The 21047-nt window shown below is 42.0% G+C and overlaps 1 protein-coding gene across 4 annotated transcripts in view; it reads left to right on the top strand.

Annotated features, from left to right (window-relative positions):
• The window catches only part of LRRC3B (leucine rich repeat containing 3B), a 92998-nt gene that overhangs the window by 58099 nt on the left and 13852 nt on the right, over positions 1 to 21047 (top strand). The window contains exon 3 of one of the 4 annotated variants that reach the window (XM_066244820.1): positions 17305 to 17374. The exons of the other annotated variants lie outside the window; for them this stretch is intronic. The gene's annotated coding sequence lies outside the window, so the exon portion shown is untranslated. The remainder of the gene's footprint in view (positions 1 to 17304; positions 17375 to 21047) is intronic. 4 annotated transcript variants of the gene reach the window in all.

Here is a 21047-nt window from a genome sequence, read left to right as displayed (position 1 = left end):
CCAAGCCATGTACTGTCACCAATCTGATTTCTTATTTTCATTCTTCAGTCACTAGGTCAGTTTTTAACATTTTTATAGGAATTAATTGTGATGCATGCATATGGAAATGTCTCCCCCTAATTTCGAGGTAATTGTAAAGAATAAATAAAAAACCAAATCCCTTTACATAGGTGTTTACTTAAAGAAGACCACCCACCTTTTAATAAAGAACATTAGTTCTACCATCCACTTCCTGAACTGGAAGCTCATACTCATCTCTGCTCTCAACCTCCAACCTGGTTAGTCTAAAGGTACTAGCACTTTTATTCTTAGACATAAAATCTAAAATATATTATCCAGTTTCCTTCAGCAACTGCAACTGCAGCCCAAATGTATAACTCAATTATGGTAGCTGCACTAGCAGCTACTGAAGATTTTTGCATTGAATGTACGGTATTTGATCTTTCCTCCTTTTTATGTCGTTGTCTAGAATAGATTTTTATGTGATCAATAATACATTTGTAATAGAATATACACATGTCTTCTTAAACAACTTTATTTATAAACAACTTCATAGCGTGCTTTTTTTTAGGGGTCACTTTCTTTGTCATTTCACCAAAGTGACTGTACAAATAACCCAGAGACCCACAAGGTTGCACATAGGATACTGGGTAGCGGGCTAGGTTCACTTGCTGTTCAAAAGTTTTACTTCACTTACTGTGCTTCGTAGCACTCGGAATTCTAGTTCTAGCCTTGACAGATTTAAATATCACATGTGAGATGAATCTTAGCGATCATTCTTGAATAGTCCAAACGAAGGACCGTTGCAGTAGTGAGTAATCTTTTCTGCTCAAATGTCAAGTCAGGATTGCTTTGACATGACATTTTTGCTTTTTTTTTTTTTCAAATCAAAGCTCGCAGATTGCTTTTATTTTTTTTCTAGAACTCATACATAACTTGAAAAAAAAAACATGCGATATCTAAAGCTGAGCTTGTGCAGTCACCTATTTCTTTTCTGCTCAAGCTGTCACTTCAAGTGGTCACTAAGTGCTGCGCTGTTAGACATACTTTGTATCAGATGATAACCCAGAGATGCTCCAGGGGCTATTGTGAAATGCGTAGATAGAAAAAAATGGCGCCCGAGTTTATCCACAATACATTGGAAGCACGCTTCTGTTAAGGTTTCAAACCCCAGCTACTTGGGGAGGTTTTGAATGGCAATCTCAGAAAAAAAGGCAGAGGACAGTAGGGTGGGATGGATACAAATAACGACGAGTGACTTTTTTCTTTTTTAAGATCTTATTTATTGATTTTACAGAGATGGGGGGTGAAAAGTATCACTCATAGTTGCCCCATTTTAGTTATTCATTGGTTGCTTTTCATAGGTGCCTTGATCAGGCAAGCCCAGGGTTTTGAACCAGCAACCTCAGCATTTCCAGGTTGACGCTTTATCCACTGTGCCACCACAGGTCAGGCAAGTGACTTCTTGCCAGTTCCATACTTACTCCCAGTCTACACTATACACAGAAGAGACTATTCCACTGATCCCAGGTGCCTGGTATGGATGAGGTGGCAGCAGTACACTCAATCTTGCCTTCTGGCTTGGGTCTCTTTGGCTGCTCCGCTTCCAACTGTGTCAATATGCCCCATAAGGTGGCAACTGCCACCTCCCTGAGATTTTCTCCATTCTGGCTTTAGCTCATGGGACAACAGCCTTCTCAACTTTATCAATGAAGAGTCACCAGGCCTGACATTTGAGTGTCAACATGGACCAAGCCTTGTCCATTGTCCCTCCTGACTACATAAAATAGCATGACCTTAAGTACAATTTAAAATGGATCCAGGCATTAAGAAGTACAAATTGGCAGTTACAGAACAGTCATAGAGATGTTAAGTACAGCATAGACATATAGTCAATAATATTGTAATTATATATGGTGCCAGGTGGGTACTATACTTTTTGGGGAGATCACTTTGTAAGTTATATAAATGTCTAACCATATGCTCTGTGCCTGAAATTAATATAATATTGAATGTCAACTGTAATTGAAAAAAATTTTTTTAAATGTATTTAAAAGAATTTTACATTGAGCTATTCTGTTATGTTCCATGACTTGAAATAAGTGGAAACACCTTAGAATATCACAAGCAAAAAGGACAAAAGTTCTTCTCTCAACATTTTCTAGTATTTGGTGTATTTTTTTCTATGTACCTTAGTAGAATGTCTTCCCTGTGGAGCTCTTCCCTCTTGATTTCTATTGCATATATAAGTAGACACCTGTATAGGTAGGTAGGTATTATGTATACAGATAGGAACCTGTGTCATTTTGTTAAAATTAAATGAAGACATTGAAGCATTGCAGGTAAACAAAGCCAGTGACTATTAAAACCAGGTCTGCCATGTACATCCCGTGATACCCGGATCCAATGAATTCTCTACTGGCAGGTGCTGAGTCAGGCCCATGCCAGCAGCCCTGGGTTTTAGCAGCAGTTCTAGGTGCTGCACCCCTCTTCCTGAAGCACTCGCTACTGTCAGCCAGATGCACACTCCGCCAACTACCCCCTCCTTTCCTGGTGCTACAGAGCGAGTCGGTCAGAGAAGCAGCTGGTGGCATGGAAACTATGAATTCTCAACTTCTTTCAGTTTTCTTAGAATATTCCAAGCTGTGTCAAGAAGTCCTAGCAAGTACTGTTTCCATCTTTGCCAAAGAGTTTTGTGAAATGGGAGGTTTCATGATGATATTGATAGGAATGAAGTTATTTGGAATAACTGTTTTTCCTTGCGTCATTTAGTGTGTGTGTGTGTGTGTGTGTGTGTGTGTACATACATATATATATACACACATATATATACACATATATATATGGGATGATATGGGTTGATATATATATCTATATATATAGCTATATAGATAGATATAGATAGATAGATAGATATGGGTTGATAAACATGTGTCAATTAACCATTATATACAACATTTAGAGTAAAAATTAAATTTGAGTAATTATATTTTTTAAAATAGTGATAAAAAATGCTCTAGTGGTTGTTTCTTGGGAAGGACTAGCCCTTAATTCTAAAATGTTTTCCTTCCCTTATTTTATTTTTATTTTTTATTTTTCTGAAGTGAGAAACAGAGAAGTAGAGAGACAGACTTCACATGCACCTGACTGGGATCCACCCAGCATGCCCACTAGGGGGCGATGTTCTGGCCATCTGGGCAGTTGCTTCGTTGCAACTGGAGCCATTCTAGTGCCTGAGGCAGAGGCCATGGAGCCATCTTCAGCTCTTGGGCCAACTTTGCTCCAGTGGAGCCTTGGCTGCAGGAGGTGAAGAGAGATATAGAGAGAAAGAAGAGGGGAAAGGGTGGAGAAGCAGATAGGTGCTTCTCCTGTGTGCCCTCACCAGGAATCAAACCTGGGACTTACACACGCCAGGATGCCACTCTACTACTGAGCCAACCAGCTAGGCCTCCCTCTCCATTTTTAAAGCTGTCACTTCTTCTTGGAAATGATGATGATAGCTGGTAAAATACAATGTGGCAACCCTCGATCAGTTCTTGGTTAATTTTGAAATTTTGCATGTCCATGAATGCTGGTCTAGAAGCATGGTTTAGGAAAGTGTGAGTCTAGGCTTCACTGCAGACACTCCATTGACAGATGTGTGGAATGGAGATGTCTGTGCTTCAGAATTACAGCATAAAGTAGGATCTGGGGGAGATGTTAAAGTGAAGTAGAAATGGCATTCATCTTGGGTTTTAGCTTGATGGTAGACTAGTCATGAAGATGAGCTATTGATCTGCTCATCTGCAAATTGGAGATAAAAACAGTTTTCGCCTTATTCACAGGGATGTTGGACAAAGAGAAGAAATAATGTGCATGAAGCACTTTGAAAATACCCCCCCAAAACTATGAGCCCTGACCAGTTGGCTCCATAGTAGAGTGTTGGCCTGGCGTGTGGATGTCCCAGGTTGGATTCCCAGTCAGAACACACAGGAGAAGTGACCATCTGCTTCTCCACCCCTTCCCCTCTTGCTTTTCTCTCTCTCTCTCTCTCTCTCTCTCTCTCTCTCTCTCTCTCCTCCTCCTCCTCCTCTTTTCCTGCAGCCAAGGCTTAATTAGAGCGACTTGACCCCGGGCGCTGAAGACAGCTCCATGGCCTCCACCTCAGGCACTAAAAGGGCTTTGGTTGCAATGGAGCAAGGGCCCCAGATAGGCAGAGCATCACTCCCTAGTGGGCTTGCCAGATAGATCCTGGTCAGGGCACATGTGGGAGTCTGTCTCTGCTTCCTCTCCCCTCACTAAAAAAATAAAATAAAATAAAAATAAATAAATATATATATATATATATAGTGTCAATTAACCATTATATAAAACATGTAGAGTAAAAATTAAATTTGAGTAATTATATTTTTTAAAATAGAGTGATAAAAAATGCTTTATAAAAATGCTTTTATATATATATAAAAGAAAATACCCCCAAACTCAAAAACATTGGTACATAAAGACACATGCACCCTCATGTTCATCACAGCATTATTCACAGTGGCCAAGACATGGATATTGAGGGACCAAAGTGTCCTTCAATAGAGGATTGGATAAATATATGGTACATATATACAATGAATATATACTCAGCCATAAAAAATGATGACATAGTGTCATTTATAACAACATGGATAGACCTTGAGAACATTATACAGAGTGAAATAAGTAAATCAGAAAAAGCTATGAACTGTATTTCACACATAGTTGGGATATAAAACTGAGGCTCATGGACATTCATAAGAGTGAAGTGCTTACCAGGGGAAGGAGCCATGGGGGAGAGTTCATAGCAAGGGGTCGGGGGAAGGGTGTAAAAAGGGACAAATATAAGGTGACAGAAAATGATTGATGGGTATACAATATAATCAACAGTTCAAATGCTATAGAAATGTTCACCTGAAACCTATGTATTCTTACCAATCAATGTCACCTTGTTAAAGTTAATTTTCTAAATAAAATTAAAAAACAAAAAAGAAAATGGTTTAGTACCACACCAAAAATAAGGCATTAACCACACAAGGATGCCATGATTTCCTTTGGGGTGATGGGTAGGTGTGTAGGTTGATATAAAAAATACTTTATCACCAGAGTTGTGCTATAAGACTGTGCTTCCCGTGAGCTTCTAACTGAGGGTGAAGCTGAGGAAGGTCCATCCAATGTTAGTAATGGTCACAAAGGAGGGGGAAGGGTGTGTGCACCTGTCATGGAGCTAGTAAGGCTGCCGGGAGAAAAGCTTGTCACCTGGTTCCAACCTACTCTGGAAGGCTAACCAGCTGTAATGTAATCATCATCTAACCTAATCAAGTGCTAATATAATCTAACACAGATCGAATGTGGCCCAAAACTAATCAGATGCTAATCTAACCAATCATTGATATAATCAATATGTGATCCAATCAGCCACTATCTAATCAGCAGTATTTTTACCCTGTCACTTATCTAATCGATCACTAATTTGATTGGTCACAATGTAATCAACTGCTGATTGATTGATCCCCTGATCTAGTCAACTGCTACTTGATTGGCCACTGATGTAATCAGCTGCTAATTTGATTGGCCACTAACCCAATTGACCTCTGGTTGATACACATTGATGTAATCAGCTGCTGATCTATTGGTTGCTGATGTAATCAAATGCTGATCCATTGGCCGCTGATGTGATCAACCATTTTTTGAGTGGTCACTGATGTAATCTATCACAAATTTCATTGGCCACTGATCTAATCTACCACCAGCCGTTTGGCCGCTGATGTATCAGCCACTCATCTGATTGGCCACTGAACTAATCAACAGCTGATCTAAATCTGTGGCCAAACTAATCAAACTACTGGGGGTTGAATGGCTATTCAATATCTCTCCCAGGACTGAGACCCTTGAGTTTCTGTGCCAGCTCTAATAAGTTTTTGACAAAAAATAATGGCTGTTTCTGTGTTTCTTGAACGAGTGTAGAGATGTCAGCTTCAGAGTTCAATGCTGTTTTATTGCTGTTTGGTCAGAGTTATTTACCCCTGTCAATGCCATAGACATTTGTGAAATTGAAGTGAAAGCTGGACTTCCTCTAAGAAGTTGAGATTTTCCAGGAACATTTGGGCAGGTTTTCTCTTGACATATCGGTTGTCCTGTAGCAAATCCACATAGATCTGATGAGAAAAGGTCTTAGTGAATGACAGAGCATAGGATCACGTGCCTTTGGGTAGGCTAAATTTTGGGTACTGGAACCATTCCTTCATTCATGTATACTTCAGTTATTCAGTCATCAAATACTCGAATACAGTGTACAAAATCCTCAACAATGGACAACCATTGGGAGTGTAGGTGCTTCTGCAGCAGAGGTGATTGTGAGTTGCTTAAGTGTGATCACAACAGCCAGAATCATTCTCTCAATGTTAAAATCAGACCATCTTGCTTCTCTGCTCACAGTCCTCAGTGGCTTCTCATCATGGTTAAGATGGAACTGAAATCTCTGTGTTCTCCCCCTCTCCAAAGCCATCTCTACCACTCTGCTGCTGCCTGCTTTGCTTCACCTGCACTGAACTTGTTACTTGTGCCCAAAGAAGCTGAGGGTGTTTCAGGGTCTTGGCACATTCTGTTCCTTCTGCTTGAACACAGTTCCCTTCACTATCTTCATAGATCATTTCTTTACTCCAGTCAGCTCTTGGCTAAAAACTTACCTCCTTGGAGAGGCTTCCCCCTACCCCCCTATCTGAAATAACATCATCACACCCTAACATGCTCCATTCCTCTGTTTTGATTTATTATTGTGCATAGGAGTGGCTGCTCCCTGATTTTGAATGATTTGTTTGCCCCTTGTTTGTCCCACCCTTCTCCACCAGAATGTGAAGCTTTGAGATCAGAGACCTTGTCTGTTATGTTCACTGCTGTATCTTCAACTTGGGAAGTGGTCCCTGGCACATAGGGGGCTCATAAGAAAATATTTGTTGAAAGGGCAAATGAATGTCTACAGAATGATACTAGGACTGAATTTGGGGAAAAGAAAAGGAATGTCACATGCAGAAGAGCAGATTCCCTTAGCTTTGTTTTCTCCATCAGCCACCACCCCACTTCCTATAGTGCCCACTTACTTTCTTCCCTCAACCTGCAGGGAGGCCTGGGCAGAGAGAATCAAACCTGCATGCACAACATGTCCCCTGGATCCCGTGAAAATGCAGGTCTTCATCAAGGAGGTCTCAAGTCGGACCTGCATTTCTAAGAATACTACTGCCGCTGGTCCACAAGCCAGCAGAGGACAAGGGCAACAAAGCCACCCTACGGCACAGGGGCCTCCCAGTCCTGGTGGTCTCGTCCACCCCCCATCTGCACCTTTGAGACTCAGGTGAGATGGAGTCATAATGGGTGAAAGGCCTGGGTCCGGGTGTGAATCAGCTTCTCACCCAAGGGCGACTAAGAAAAATGGCCCCTGAATTAGTTCTCCTGAGTATTTAATTCCATAATATACTGTTCACAAAAATTAGAGGATACTTCAATATGAATATGAAGCAATAAAATATCTCCTACGTTTTGTGAGCAGTATATTTTTGATTTTTAAGAAATTTATAAAAGGTCAAGGAAACTATAAAATAACAAAAACCCAGACTACTTGGAATTCTGGGATTTACATTTATTTGACTTTTTTTTGTTTTGTTTTGTTTTGTTTTCCCAGGTGTTATTTTGTATTCCAAGGGGAAAGAAAAAAAATAGCTTGTCTTGGGTTGTCCTCCTCCTCTCTTAAAATTATATAATTTCAGTGTCCACATGTCTCATCTTTGCTGAAGAGCCAAAATAACAGAAAAGCTTTTAATTTGGATAGTTCCTTAATGCATGTGGGTATCAATTTATAAACAGTTATTTATCCTTTTCACTCTGTTTCTACTGATAGTGCAGAAAGCCACCCGCTGTGACAGTCTGGTTAGGAATTTGGTACAGTGTTAGCATGATTGAATAATTTCCTGAACAGCTCAGCATCCTGGGATGGCCAGTGAAATGGGTCATCATTTTCTTTACAAAAAGAGTGTGTTGGACAGCATTAAGAATTCTATATCTGAGCCTGACCTGTGGTGGCGCAGTGGATCAAGCATCAACCTGGAATGCTGAAGTCTCCGGTTCAAAACCCTGGGCTTGCCTGGTCAAGGCACATATGGGAGTTGATGCTTCCTGCTCCTCCCCCCTTTCTCTCTCTCTCTCTCTCTCTCTCTCTCTCTCTCTCTCTCTCTCTCTCTCTCTTCTCTAAAATGAATAAGTAAGAATAATTAAAGAAAAAAGATCAGAGCAGAAATAAATGACATATAGACTAAAAAAAAAAATCCTAGATCTGTAGTGTCAAGCATTCTATATTGATTATCCTAAAGATTTTCTTGCTGGAACAAGAGTCTCTTCTCTGTATTTTATTTATAATTGACAGGTGAAGACTTAAAGAGATACATGAGAGACCATATGGTCTTGCTTTTATTTTGTAGGTACGTTCACAGCTTCTCAGAGCACTGTGGGTCACCTGCCCAGAATCTCACTGCAAGTCCATCAGCCTTGAGCTCTTACTTTCCTCCCATGATGCCTTGCCATCACTGAGATGTAGACATAGGAACCATTTGTCAAATAGGGCAGTGGTGCCCGTCTTGCTTGTGTGAAGTCTGTGGTCTTCTGAAGGCAGGAGTTGATGCTGGTGTATTTATTTCTGCATTCACAGCTCCTTAATTGGTGCCTGGCACAGAGTAGGCTCCCAATAAATAACCATTGAATGAATGGATGTCATGACTATTAGCTAAGATGAACATTCCATTTCATGGGGCACTGTCCTGGACTCATGGGATACAGCAACGCCTGTGCTACGAGGAGATCTGATGCCCTGGGCAGAGATTGTAAACTTCCTGAGGATTCTGAGAAATGTGATTTTACATCTCATCCATTCATTGGAAAGGTGGACCAGGAATGTTACACAGAGGGCACCTCTTTACTTTCCTGAAGCCTCTCTGTCACTCAAAGTCACAAACATGCAGTTCCTACTCTGTAGTCCAGAGCTGTTCAAACAATTGATGTTTTGTGCCTTCACACAGAATGCCAAAAGCCTGTGTAAAAATTGCCTGGGCATTGCATTTGGTCAGGGAGACTCTGTAGCCGGCTCCACATTCTTGATCTCTCAGATGCTTTGTTTCATTTTCATCAAAAGACTCAAAGTACAGTCCAGCTCCCCAAAAAAGGGACCTATTTCTGTATATCTTGAAATACAGATTTCCAAATAGTTCATAGAAATATGCTAATTTAGAAATACAGCTTTATCTTTCCTACTTTATTATTAATCATGGGATTTTCCTTTGAATGCTCCAACCCAAAGGTAACATAGGACCAAGAAGAGAAAAACCTAGTCTTCTGTCCTCTTCATTATATGGTTTTGTCATATACTACACAAGACAATTTAAATAATGGGGTCTGGATCAGACTTTTAAAAATATAGCTTTTGAGGAAGTAAGAAAGAATTAGGAAAAGGTTAGGAAGGGAGATAATTAAGATATAGATTCTATTCTGGTTGGCATTTGCTTGTCCTTTTCATTGTTTTGAGTGTGTGTGTGTGTGTGTGTGTGTGTGCGTGCGCGCGCACACACGTGTGCAGATGGAAGTTCTTTCAGGCAGGGATAACCTAATGTTAATACTTTGAGATTGCACTAAATTATGTTAACACATAAAAATTATAGGTGTAAATTTGATAGTTATAAAAAGCATAAAGGTGAATATGTAGTATAACAGTGAAATCAATTTGAAAACTAAGGCTAAATAAAATATACTTATGAGGACCTATTTGTTTCACATGAAACTTTCTTCTTCACAGTCTAATAAGGAAGAACAGACACAAATCTATTACCTCTGCACAGCGAGAGATAAATAGTCTATAATATTTATGAGCTCAGGCCTGGCAGTCATCATCTTGGTCTGCAACTGACTCAAGCAAACTTCTTGGAGCCTTGATTTTCTCATCTGTAAAAAAGGGATGATAGTGGTTCCCACCGTTCCAGATTGCTCTGAGGGTGAAATAGGATGAGCTGATGTCTATAAAGCATAGAGTCCAGCCCTGGCTGGTGGCTCAGTGTATAAAGTGCCGACCCAGTATGCCAGGGATCATGGGGTTGAGCCCGGTCAAGGCATGTAGGTGAAGCAATCAATGAGTGCACAACTAAATGGAATATTGAAATGGAACACAATGAGTTGGTGCTTCTCTCTCTGTCTCTCTCAAGACAATGGAAAAAAAATGTTTTCAAAGTATAGAGTCCAAAGAAGTGGCTAAATAAATGTCATCCACTGCAATTATAACAATCATCATTATCACTATATTAGTCATTAATGTCAATCACTGTCTGGAGCTATAGTGGTTGAAAAACATGGTATGCATCAAAGTATTTCTGAAACAGGTAAAGCCTCTTGAATTGAAAATTTAAACGAAATCATTCACTTAATATATTAGTATGTGCAATGTTCACTTAATTTTGCAGTTAACCAGATCCATTTACACCGTAGCCAAGTTGTACAGCTAACCCTCAGCCTTTTCTCACTCGGGAGGTGGCAACCACGTTGCAGCCAGCCAACCCCTCCTTGGCCAATCCATTTAATTCATGCTGATGTTGTTTTTCCTATACATTACCTAGGATTGAGACCTCCTCGACACGTGATCTGTGTCCCATTATTGCCAACTTTCTCTTATAACTTCTCACGTTTATTCCTCTTTCTGCTTCGCCCCGCCCCCCTCCCCCCTCACCCCTGCGCACACATTGTGGCCTGCGGAGGAGGACTTCTTTGGTTGCTCTGTAATCACCTGGTTTACTGCATAACTGCATTGCCTTTTGCTTTTGTTCCTGGTGGGAAGAGCTATTTATTTTCCCCCAGGAAGTTCTGTCACTGAGATGGAAAAATATGTTTCCTGGCTAGGTGCCACCTTTTAGAAAGATAGTCCCCAGCCTTGAGAAAAATCAAACATTCTCTTTGGTCGCGGCATTGTTCACTGTAAAGCTCCTCTAGACCTCGGACCTCCGTGAAGTGCCCCAACGTCTGGGTTCTCAGCCGGGGTTGTCATGAACGCAGCGCAGCGGGCTGGGCTTTTCCCTTCCCATTGCTGATCGTATCCTGTCTGGTGTTCACCCACAGAATGTTAGCGTCAGAAGATTGCTGGTTTTCTTTCTTCTACATCGATTAGCTCTCTATTTTTTTATTTTACTTTTCCATTGTGTTTACCCAAAACAATGCAAGATCTGAGAGTTCCTAATTTATACCCTGTGTTTCTCTACACAGGCATTTTACGCAGCGTATATTAAAAATGATACACAAAAACAATCTGTCTTTATTTTTCTTATACCAATTAAACCCAGGCATCTCAATTTTGAGATCTCTTATATATTCTAATCATGCTTAGTCCCAAGGCATGCTGACACTCCAGCCATACCTTTTGGGAAGGAGGTTAGAAAAGTCAAGATCTGGGAAAGGGAAATGAATGAGTTATAGGGCTTGTTTCACTCCATCTATGAAGGAGACCACCATTCAGATCACACCTGTAGGGGCGTGGCAAACACTGGCTTGGTGCAGCATGTCACTGACACCATAGTCACCTCATCTGTTGAGTAAGTGGAAGCAGCAGGGACTGGAATCTTCAAATGTTAGCAGAGCCAGGTTTGAGCAGTTGCAGCCTCCCAGTTCTTGGAGCCCCATTGATTTAGAGCAAGCATAAACTCTTGCAAGGTCTAGACTAGAGAAATAAAGAAGAGGCTGGTTGACAAGGATATGCAGGGAGTTGGATTCTTAAGGCGCAGAGAGCATCACAGCAGCACCTGGTCAGGGACTGTAGGATCAGGAATGGACGCCTAGCCATTTCCAAAGGTCCAATACGGAAGGGCTGTGGCTCTGTGGACCCAGAGGTGCCTCATGGTTTCTACCCTATTGAATCAGTGAAGCCAATTCCAGATTCCATTCCTTCCTACCACACTGCCTGCTCAGAGCAGGACAGCTCCCACTGCTCTGCAGCCCAGCACTCATCAGTTCTTCTGGCTCCAGGAGCAACCTGGCCAGACTTCCATTTTCCATTTTGTATTCCTCTGCTTATTTAGGTGGTGCTGGGACATCCACTTTACTTAATTTACCTGTAGCAGAATTTCTCGTGAATAAACTTCTATTCTCACTTTCCAGAAATTTACCAGGCAAATCTTGGTGCCAGCTCTTTGGCTCTTGTGAGTGTAAGGCATGGTGAAGTCGGACATTGGCTGCCCCTTACTCTGCGGGCCTGTTCCTCTCAGGACTGTCTCGGGACGCTCTAGACTGGTCTCATTTCCGCCGCGGGATCAGCCCGTGTAGACGGCTTGCTGTTTATTCACTCGGGATCATGGCTGGATGAGCGCTCCCTTGGAATATTTTTTCCTCTCTTTTTAAAAATAAAGTTGGAAAAGTTCCAGCCCTCTACGGGAAGGGTTGGTATTTTCTGATAGTGGCCAAAGCCCCAAAGGTGAAAGCAGATGGCATGGGACTGGTCAGTCTAGCTGGTTCCCATGAAAGCAAGTCTGAGTCCCAACCTGCGTGGCAGTGAGAGGACCACACAGTCTCGGGAATCGGGCAGGTTGGTAGAAAGTTCTTGGTGGTGTCGTGGCCTTGACCATGACGCATACTGTATCTATGCTTACACTTCTCTGGTTCTGCTCTGAAAATTTTTGGTCCTTTGCTCCACTTTTCTTATAACTTTCTATAAACATATTTAATAAGTTTGCACGGAACTTCTTATTTTTGTGGCATTCAGCACTCTGGTTTTACCCTGGTCAGCACTTCAACATTCCCACCCACACCAGATACTTGTACTTGCTCACATATACTTTTGTGGCTTCTTGACTACTTTGCTCGATTTTTTTTTTTTTTTTTTTCTGAAATGATCCTAGCCCTCAATTTCTGCTTGTTAAAGGGCTTTCCATCTTACTAGTATGTAACCTCGGACAAGTTATTAAACTTCTCTGAACCTTAGTTTCTTTATCTGTAGAAAGAGGTTAAGCACCTGTAATGGGGGGGGATAGGCTTGGTAATGCTGCAGTAATAAATAAACCCCATTTTAATGGCTTAAAAATATGGGCTTATTTCTCATTTTCACTGCACATTCAGCAAGATTTAGTGAGGGTATCTACGTTTCCCAGTTACTCGTTGATCCAGGAAGATGCATAGGGGTGGGATAAAGGGAGGGAAGGCACTTAAAAAAAATCATTCGTAAGTTCTACTTAGAATTCAACAGCAAAAGCCGTCACATGGCCACACCTAACTTTAAAGAGAGTGAGGAAGGGCCATCCTACTACTTCTCAGAAGGAGCCTTGAAAGTTTTGTGAAGTGCTATAATGCCAATCACACCTCTGTAGAACACGTGGTAAACCCTAAGACAGAATCCAGATGTTAGGTGGTGTCACTATCGTTCCTCTTTGCAAGGGCCAGCTTCGATGTGCTGAGGAGAGGGAGAGGGACTCCAGTTCTGGCTTGGCTTAACTACTTGCTAACTCTGTGCCCTTGGGCACATTAGCTAATGTCTCTGTGCTTCCATTTCTTCACCCAGAAAATGGGGGCTATATTTGTAAATTTCTTAAAAGGTGGTTATGTGCGTAAAATGAGTTAGTGATTATAAAATTATCAGATGTTGTTCCTGATACCATATATGTATTTGCTGATTACAATGGAATTATACTACCATCCACACTATTCTACCACTGGCTTTTTTTTTTTTTCGTTTGATAATAGGATGTGGTAGACTGTATATATGTATGTATGTGTATGCATATGTACAGGTGCATGCATTCACCTATTTTTTAAAAATAGCTACATGCATTGTTTTTTGGTTTTCTGTCTGTATCTTAAATTTCTTAGGCAGTTCAACTGATGAGAAATTTCTGTAAGACAATTCAGGAAGATCTTGGTTTCATGAATCTCCATTGATTGCATTGTTTCCTGTTTTATTCCTCTCAGCCATAGCTTCTAAGGGCTGTGTCTACTGACATTCAGTGGAAGAGTATGTCCAGATCAATCAATAATGTAGTCCAGTCTCTCTGCTATTGATATCTTTATCTGGTGGCAAGCATTCTCTAAGATTGTACTGCAAAAAGTTCCCCCAATAGAAAATAGCATGTTCTTAGGCTTAGGCAAAAGAAAGTCATTTGCCCATTAATGGATTCAGCTATGGTAGAGGATTCACACAGACTATGACCCTCACCTTCACCAAGTAAACACCATGCTGTCCCCTTCACTATTCTTTTCCCAATGGTTGGATCTAATACGGGTGCCATAACCATTGCTTGACTGATGTAGTTGTGTCTTATTAGTGCTCCATGTTTCTTATGGTTACGTCAACACTGCTTTTTTTTTAATATTAAATTTGAAGCCAAATCTCTTTATTCTATTTCCATTTGGCTCTTTAAAAGCCTTTTTCTCTCCTGCTCACCTTCCCCGAACTTGCATTTCTTTTTGGATGTGTTTCATGGCTGCTCTTCTAGTATATATACCACCATCATACACAAACATGAATCTCCAGCTCAGAAAAAGTGATAAGCTACACACCCCAGGCAGGATGAGGACCAGATAGTGACCACTGCATGTTGAGTTTCTAATGGAGAAGACTCTGGCGATGGGATTCCACATGTAAGAGGTTTATTAAGTACCCTTAAGATCAACATCTGTGCACAGGATGGGATGGCATGGATTAGAGAGGAGGAAAAGTTGAGCTGTGATGCGGACCCAGCAGGAGCCTCAGCCAACCCCACAGAAAGCCCTGGATCTAGACTGGCTCTTCAATGCTGACCCAAATTAGGGCAAAGTGGCCAGGCCTTTATCTTCTTATATTGGTCAGTCATTAGGTGTGGTCAGTCCTTTGGCCGGAAGGAAAGGTAACTCTCTGCCATGAAGACCACCGCAAAGGACCCTGCTACCAGCATTCCCCGCAGCTGGGCTAAGCCCTTCAGTGCAGGGGCATCTGTGTGGCACGTCTCAATGTCCACCACAGAGCAGAACAGGACATTGGTAACCAGAGCTCAGCCCCTTCCTGTATCATAAGCTCAGAGAGAGGAGAACGTTTTCTCTGCTTGAGGGGTCCATCCGCTCCCTGCCCTCTGACCTGTGTTGGTGATGGCAGGTTTAAACACCTTCATGCGCTTTTCTTTCTTTGCAGTATTCTTTAAGGTTTTGAGGCACAGTCTTAGCTTGTTTCTGCATTTGCTATCCCCGGCATAATCTTTTAAGAATACTTTCTCATTTTCTTTTTGCCACTATGACAATCAGTGCATCCTCTGCATTATCATTGATCTTAATGTGGCCTCAGCATCCCTGTTCCTCTAGTACTGGGGGGTGGGGTGGGGGTAGGGGGGAGATGCTTCCAAACATGAGTTTGTTTAATAGAATTTGGACTACTCTGTGTGGCATGCTGCCACTGAGCATATAATTCCTTTTCCTTTTTCTTTGAAGAAGCTACAGTAGGAGGGAGCTCCCCCCTCCTTTCTTCCCTCATCCCACAGAGCACTGCCATGCAGCCCACTCGATATTGCCTGGCAGCAGGGGGGACAAGAATAGCATGAAGAATTGAAACCCACAGAAGAGCTGCAGCTGCCTCCCCCTGTACACTTCTGCGCTGGGCTGCTAACAAGTGGCTGAAAGGCTTCATTTGCATTTCATCCCCCACCTCCCTCATTACCCCTTCCTTTCCTCGGGAGCTGGTGATAACAGGCAGTGCAAATGACCCAGGACCCAGGAGGCAGTTGGAAGGGGGAGAGAACACAGGGGTTGAGATAAGCTGTAGTTTGAATAATCAAGAATTAGCCCTGGCTCCTGCATTTCCCAAGGCTTTATCACATGCGGCCGCTGGACTGTACGCTGCTGCCAAACAAGGAGACGTTCCACAAGTGGCCTCTGGAAATAGTTCTGTCATGTTCTTCTTTTGTGTTATCTCTCTCTTCCATCTTGGCCAACTCAGAAAGGGCGCAGGTGTCCCAGGTGCACATGGGAAGACAAACTATGAAAGTTTTAGAATGATAGATGAATAGAAAAGAGATGAACCTTTAAAAATACTTTCTGACCCAGACAGCCAGAGATCTGTCCTTCTTGGGTCAGGAGATAGAAGTCATGTTCTCCTGCAGAAAACAGGCACAGATTTCAGATAAAGGACCGCAGGGAGACAGGTACTGCTGGTTCTCTGTGCCCAAGGCAAAGATCCAGTCTCATTGCAGCCTATTTGCAGCACCAGGAGAGAATAATGACCATTTCCATCCCACTCCCATAATTACTGCCTGGAGTACCCTTTTCATTCACTCCTCCCAGTTCTGGCTATTGAAGGGTGAGGACAGCCCCTGCCCTATATAAATACTGGAACAGATTTACCTGGATCCCTCCAAACAGACATGAATCTACTACCTGGAGAGTAGAAGAATCAGCACTTCATGTGGCCATGGTTTCCCCATCATGGGATGAGAGCCATCTGTTTCTGCAGCTGGAGGGAAGTCGGTGTCCGTGGCCTCGCCACAGCTGTCTCCACTGCAGGGAGCTCCCGGCAGCTGAGCACAGGGAGGCCTCGCTGACACTCAGACACTCAATATCCCTCAAGGTCGGTGATGCGGGCTTACCTGCTAGAGCTGAGACACAGTCCCGGCAAAGAGGGAAGTGCTGGAAATTTAAAGTGATCCACTTAGCACAGATTCAGTCTCTCTCTGCGGCTTGCTCCCCATGCCTACTTTTGACTATATGTTTCTAAAACTCATGGGCCATGCCAGTGTCACAGGCTTGACGACAGTGCCTCTGGGTCACCAGGACCCATCCTGACGTTAATAATAACAAGCCATCTTCAAGCATGTGGCCATGGCCATCCCTGGGTGGCTGGTGGGGAGCAGAGGTGTCGTTCTCCTGATCTTGCTAGACGCCAGTCTCCATGAACTGGATGTTGCCTTCTCCATTTCCCCAGTGAGAGGCTTTCTGTGTCTGTTTTGCATCTGATAGCAGAAGCAGCAGCTCACCATTAGTGGGTCTCCTCCATTTCCATGGGGACCGCCATACAAACGGGAGGGGGTCGGAAGTCTGCACTAAGGGAGGGTGGCTCACTTCCAGGACTCCAGCCCCCACCCCATCAAGCCCTTCGGTTCTCGAGAAGCTTTTGCTGTGTTTTTAGTTCTCTGATGTTTCATTGAGCAAACATGTCCTGAGCAACTATGGTGTCGTTGGCCCCAAGGTAGCTGTGGGCGTTCCAACAGCTGACACATTCAGATGGTCCACAGGCTAACCCACACGTGGATGTTTTGCTGTGTTCTTGTCCAACAGGCCCCCTCACTCCCAATTTGTGACTATGAATTGCTGAAGTGAAAAGAGAGAAAGGGAAAGAAGTACTCAGGTACGGAGGGATGGTCTTCTTTTTAAAAATTGTGCAAGCATTTAGAGGAGACTGGCTAGGGGGGTTATGGTATCTTTTGCTGGAAATGGCTCTCTCTCCTCTGCTTGACTTTCTTAGCTTGGCTGGACTGTGTCTTACATTTCACTGCTCTTACCTGGCTGGTTGCTTCACCGAGCTCTAGAGTAATTCTAGGATAGAGACACCAATTTAGTTTTATTTAAACTGGCATATCAAAAAAAATAAAACAAAAATAAACTGGCATATCGTGTCTGAGTAAGGCGGAAGGGGAAGTCCTCCTGCAGACAATTAAATGAGTTCGGAAAGTTGGATTCGGTTTGTTGTTGACACAAGCTAAGTCCTTGGGTAGCTGTTAATTTTTCCGGGTCATTCCCAGAGGTAAATCAAGCTGCACATTTCCCTGTGGAACATCAGTGAACTACACAATATGGAAAAGATAAACCATTCATCGTAGTCCTGACTTCCTTTTTGGTTTTGTGGAGTTTCTTTACTATGAAAGGAAGTTTGTTTTTTATATTTGGGAGAAACCTATATTTCACTCATGGATAAGGCTCCGGTGAAGAACAGGAAGAAACAAGAATATTTCTAGATTATATGCAATCCATTGATCTAAAAAGGGCCACCTCATTTATTATTAGCATAGTTAGGTAAACAGAAGGCAGCTTGTTTGGTGATCCTCCTGGTAGAATTAAATCAATAGTACCCAGGAGAGTTCTTTGTATGACTTTATTGTTCTACAGATAGTGGTTGGTTTTTCCATTCTGTCTTCTTCCTTTAAGAGGACTTAATTTTTTTTAAAAATATGTACCATGGGATTAAATAAATCAGGTAAACTTTATCTTAAACAATCCTCCAGATGGAATGTAAAAATGCTTAACTGAATAAAGAATCTAACTGCGAAATCAAGAGCTAATTACATGAAGGTTGGGGATGATGTATACACCACTTGTTGTCTGCTAACAAATTGTAGGGGTGGCAGTTCTACTTGGTTTGATAGACAGGGCTTCTGGAAAGGTAAAAGTATGAGGTTCTAGAGGAACGGTAATCTGAGTGCAAAAGAGTTCTCTATTCACCTTTAAGTGAAATCTGGGCCCACGTGTCATTCTCAGGTCTTCAGCCTGAGCTATTCGGTGAGAATTTGTGGGAAAGCACCCTCTGGGCAGGCTTGGTGATGGGTGAGTGGCCAAAATGAGATCGGAGAAAGCCGTCCCTTGGGGTTCTACCCTGCCCTCTGTGCCCGTGTAGTAGAGAGTGGGTTTTGTTTGGTGGGAACCTTTTACAGACAAAGCAGCAGCTGCGAAGCCATAAGTGTCAACAGGCTGGCCACAGGTCCTGAATTAATAGTGTTATTTACTTCAGTTGCGTTTCATCACAGTGGCTAAGACGTGACATTTAAGTTCTTCATCGAATCTCTAGAAACGCTGCTTTCTTTGTAGTTGTCTCTTTGATATCTATCTCTGTGTTACAGAGTAGTTTCTGAGAGTCTGAGAGAACCGGGGAGCACTGGGATGGCTATACCCACATGCCCAGAACTGCTGCACAGGCTCTGTGTCCGGGAGTATGTTTAAAACAGAAATCACTCAACAGAGAGAAATAACCGACACTTACTGTGCGCTGACTACGGCTGGGTTCTATTCTATATAAGTAATTTACCGAAGGAATCTCACTTAATCTTTACTGCAGATAAAAAAAGAAAGTGATGCTGTTATCCTTTATAGACAAGGAAACTGAGTCAAGGCAAAATGATTGAAGGAACTAGGATTCCATCTGACACCTGAGGCCTTGCTCCTCACCACTTGGCCAAACTAGATAGAATGTGGACTCCACGCTGGGTACTGTGCTAGGCACTAGGGATAAGGTGAGCAAGCAATATTTAAATGTTTTATTCAAGGTGAAATATTGTACTTGACCTTGGGACTGGATGGATATCTTTCATGTGTGTATCACATGGGCTACTTGGAGGTTACCATAACGCTTTGGAACATATTGATTAGTCAGCAAATAGAGTGAAATAATTCAATGTCTAATGGTAATGTAATTGCTAATGTCCTTCAGCATTGAGCAACTACAACATTCTTGAAAGGAGTCTCTATTATACTTTTATTAAGAACCATACTCTTCTAATTAGTCATTAGTGTATATATGTTAAACAAATATCAGTAAACCTTGTCATAAGAAACCTAAATATATTAACTTTTTAAATTGGTCAAATAGTCATGTGTATCAGCTATCTCTCACTACATAACAAGTATCCCCAAATACAATGGCATTTATTATTGTTCACAAATTCGTGAGTAGGTGGTTTTTCTGCCCTTGGCTGGGCTCACTCACGAATCTGTTGTCAGATGCAGGTCAGATGGTTGGCTCTGAGGACCTAAGCTGGGCTTTCTTATGTGTTTGGAGTGTGATGGCTCTAGGCTGGAGTACCTTAGCTGGGACAACTGGCCTTTTCTATGTATATGATCACTCATCACCCAGCATGCTAGCCAGGGATTTTTGCATGGTAACTGGAGGGGGCGCCAGGGGTGGAGAGGCTATTCCAAGAGTAAAAGCAAGATGCAAGATGGTGCATGGCCTCTTAGAGAGGCCTAGGCTTGGAACTAGCATAATATCACTTCTGCCTCATCTGCGGTCAAAGCAAATCCCAAGGACAGCCTAGATTAAAGGGGTGAGGATATAGACTCCACCTCTTTATGGGAGGAGCTTTAAGATTAAGATTACGTTGCAAAAGAGGATGGATAATACTGGATTGCAAATAATGGGAGCCATTTTTGAAAAACAATTTACCACACTACATGAAATAAGTATTATCGTGCCCATTTTATAAATTAAAAAAAATTAAGGTCCAATGTTAAGAACAGACCCTAACATTCTTAAAACTAATAAGTCATAAATTACTGGCACTAATCAGGAACTAGTAAGTAGGTTGAATGACAAAGTTAGACAAACTTAAAGTACGTCTAACACCAAAGCCCTTTGTTTGAAAGACCACTCTGTGAGGTTTGCAAGGCCTCTAAAGATCATGCCATTAATTACTTTTTCAAAAATAAAAGTGCTGTCTGAGGATGAGGAAATAGGAAGGATAAAATTCAGACGTAATTTAGCACATCCATTTTCATTTACTAACAGGCATGAATAGCTTTAATCAAGGTGCATTTCCTTAATTTAACAAAATTACCCTTAGTGATAGCTGTGTGGATTATTAGCTTTTTCAATTCTGCCTTCAATGGGCAGACAGAGTTAGTGCTGGGTGTTTCTCTTTGGTAATATTATCAAGCCTGAGACAATCAAGTACAAATAAAATTCTTATTTGCAAATCTTGTCGTCTCCAGACTATTTAGGTAAAATAAGAGCACAGTAGTAGTCGTAGTAGTAGTAAATGTTGTTTAATTAGATCTGATTCACAACTATCATATTCTGTGGGTGGTCATGCTGCAAAATGATGGAGCATGGGGAGTCCTTCGGCAGGGGGACCAAGTACTCTTGGGAAATTCTGAGTTAATAGGTTATTTTGCTGTAATTTTTCAGAACCTTTGAAAGGCTAATGCCCATTGTGACTCTCAAAGGTGGGATTTCTCAGACTTATGTGACTGTACAATATTCATTTGGTAAAGCCCTTAGATACTTAGTATTCCACAGAAGCCCTGGAAAATCT

Source organism: Saccopteryx bilineata, chromosome 10 (assembly GCF_036850765.1).
Source record: "Saccopteryx bilineata isolate mSacBil1 chromosome 10, mSacBil1_pri_phased_curated, whole genome shotgun sequence".
NCBI lineage: Eukaryota > Metazoa > Chordata > Mammalia > Chiroptera > Emballonuridae > Saccopteryx > Saccopteryx bilineata.
This window is presented reverse-complemented; position numbering and strand designations above follow the sequence as displayed.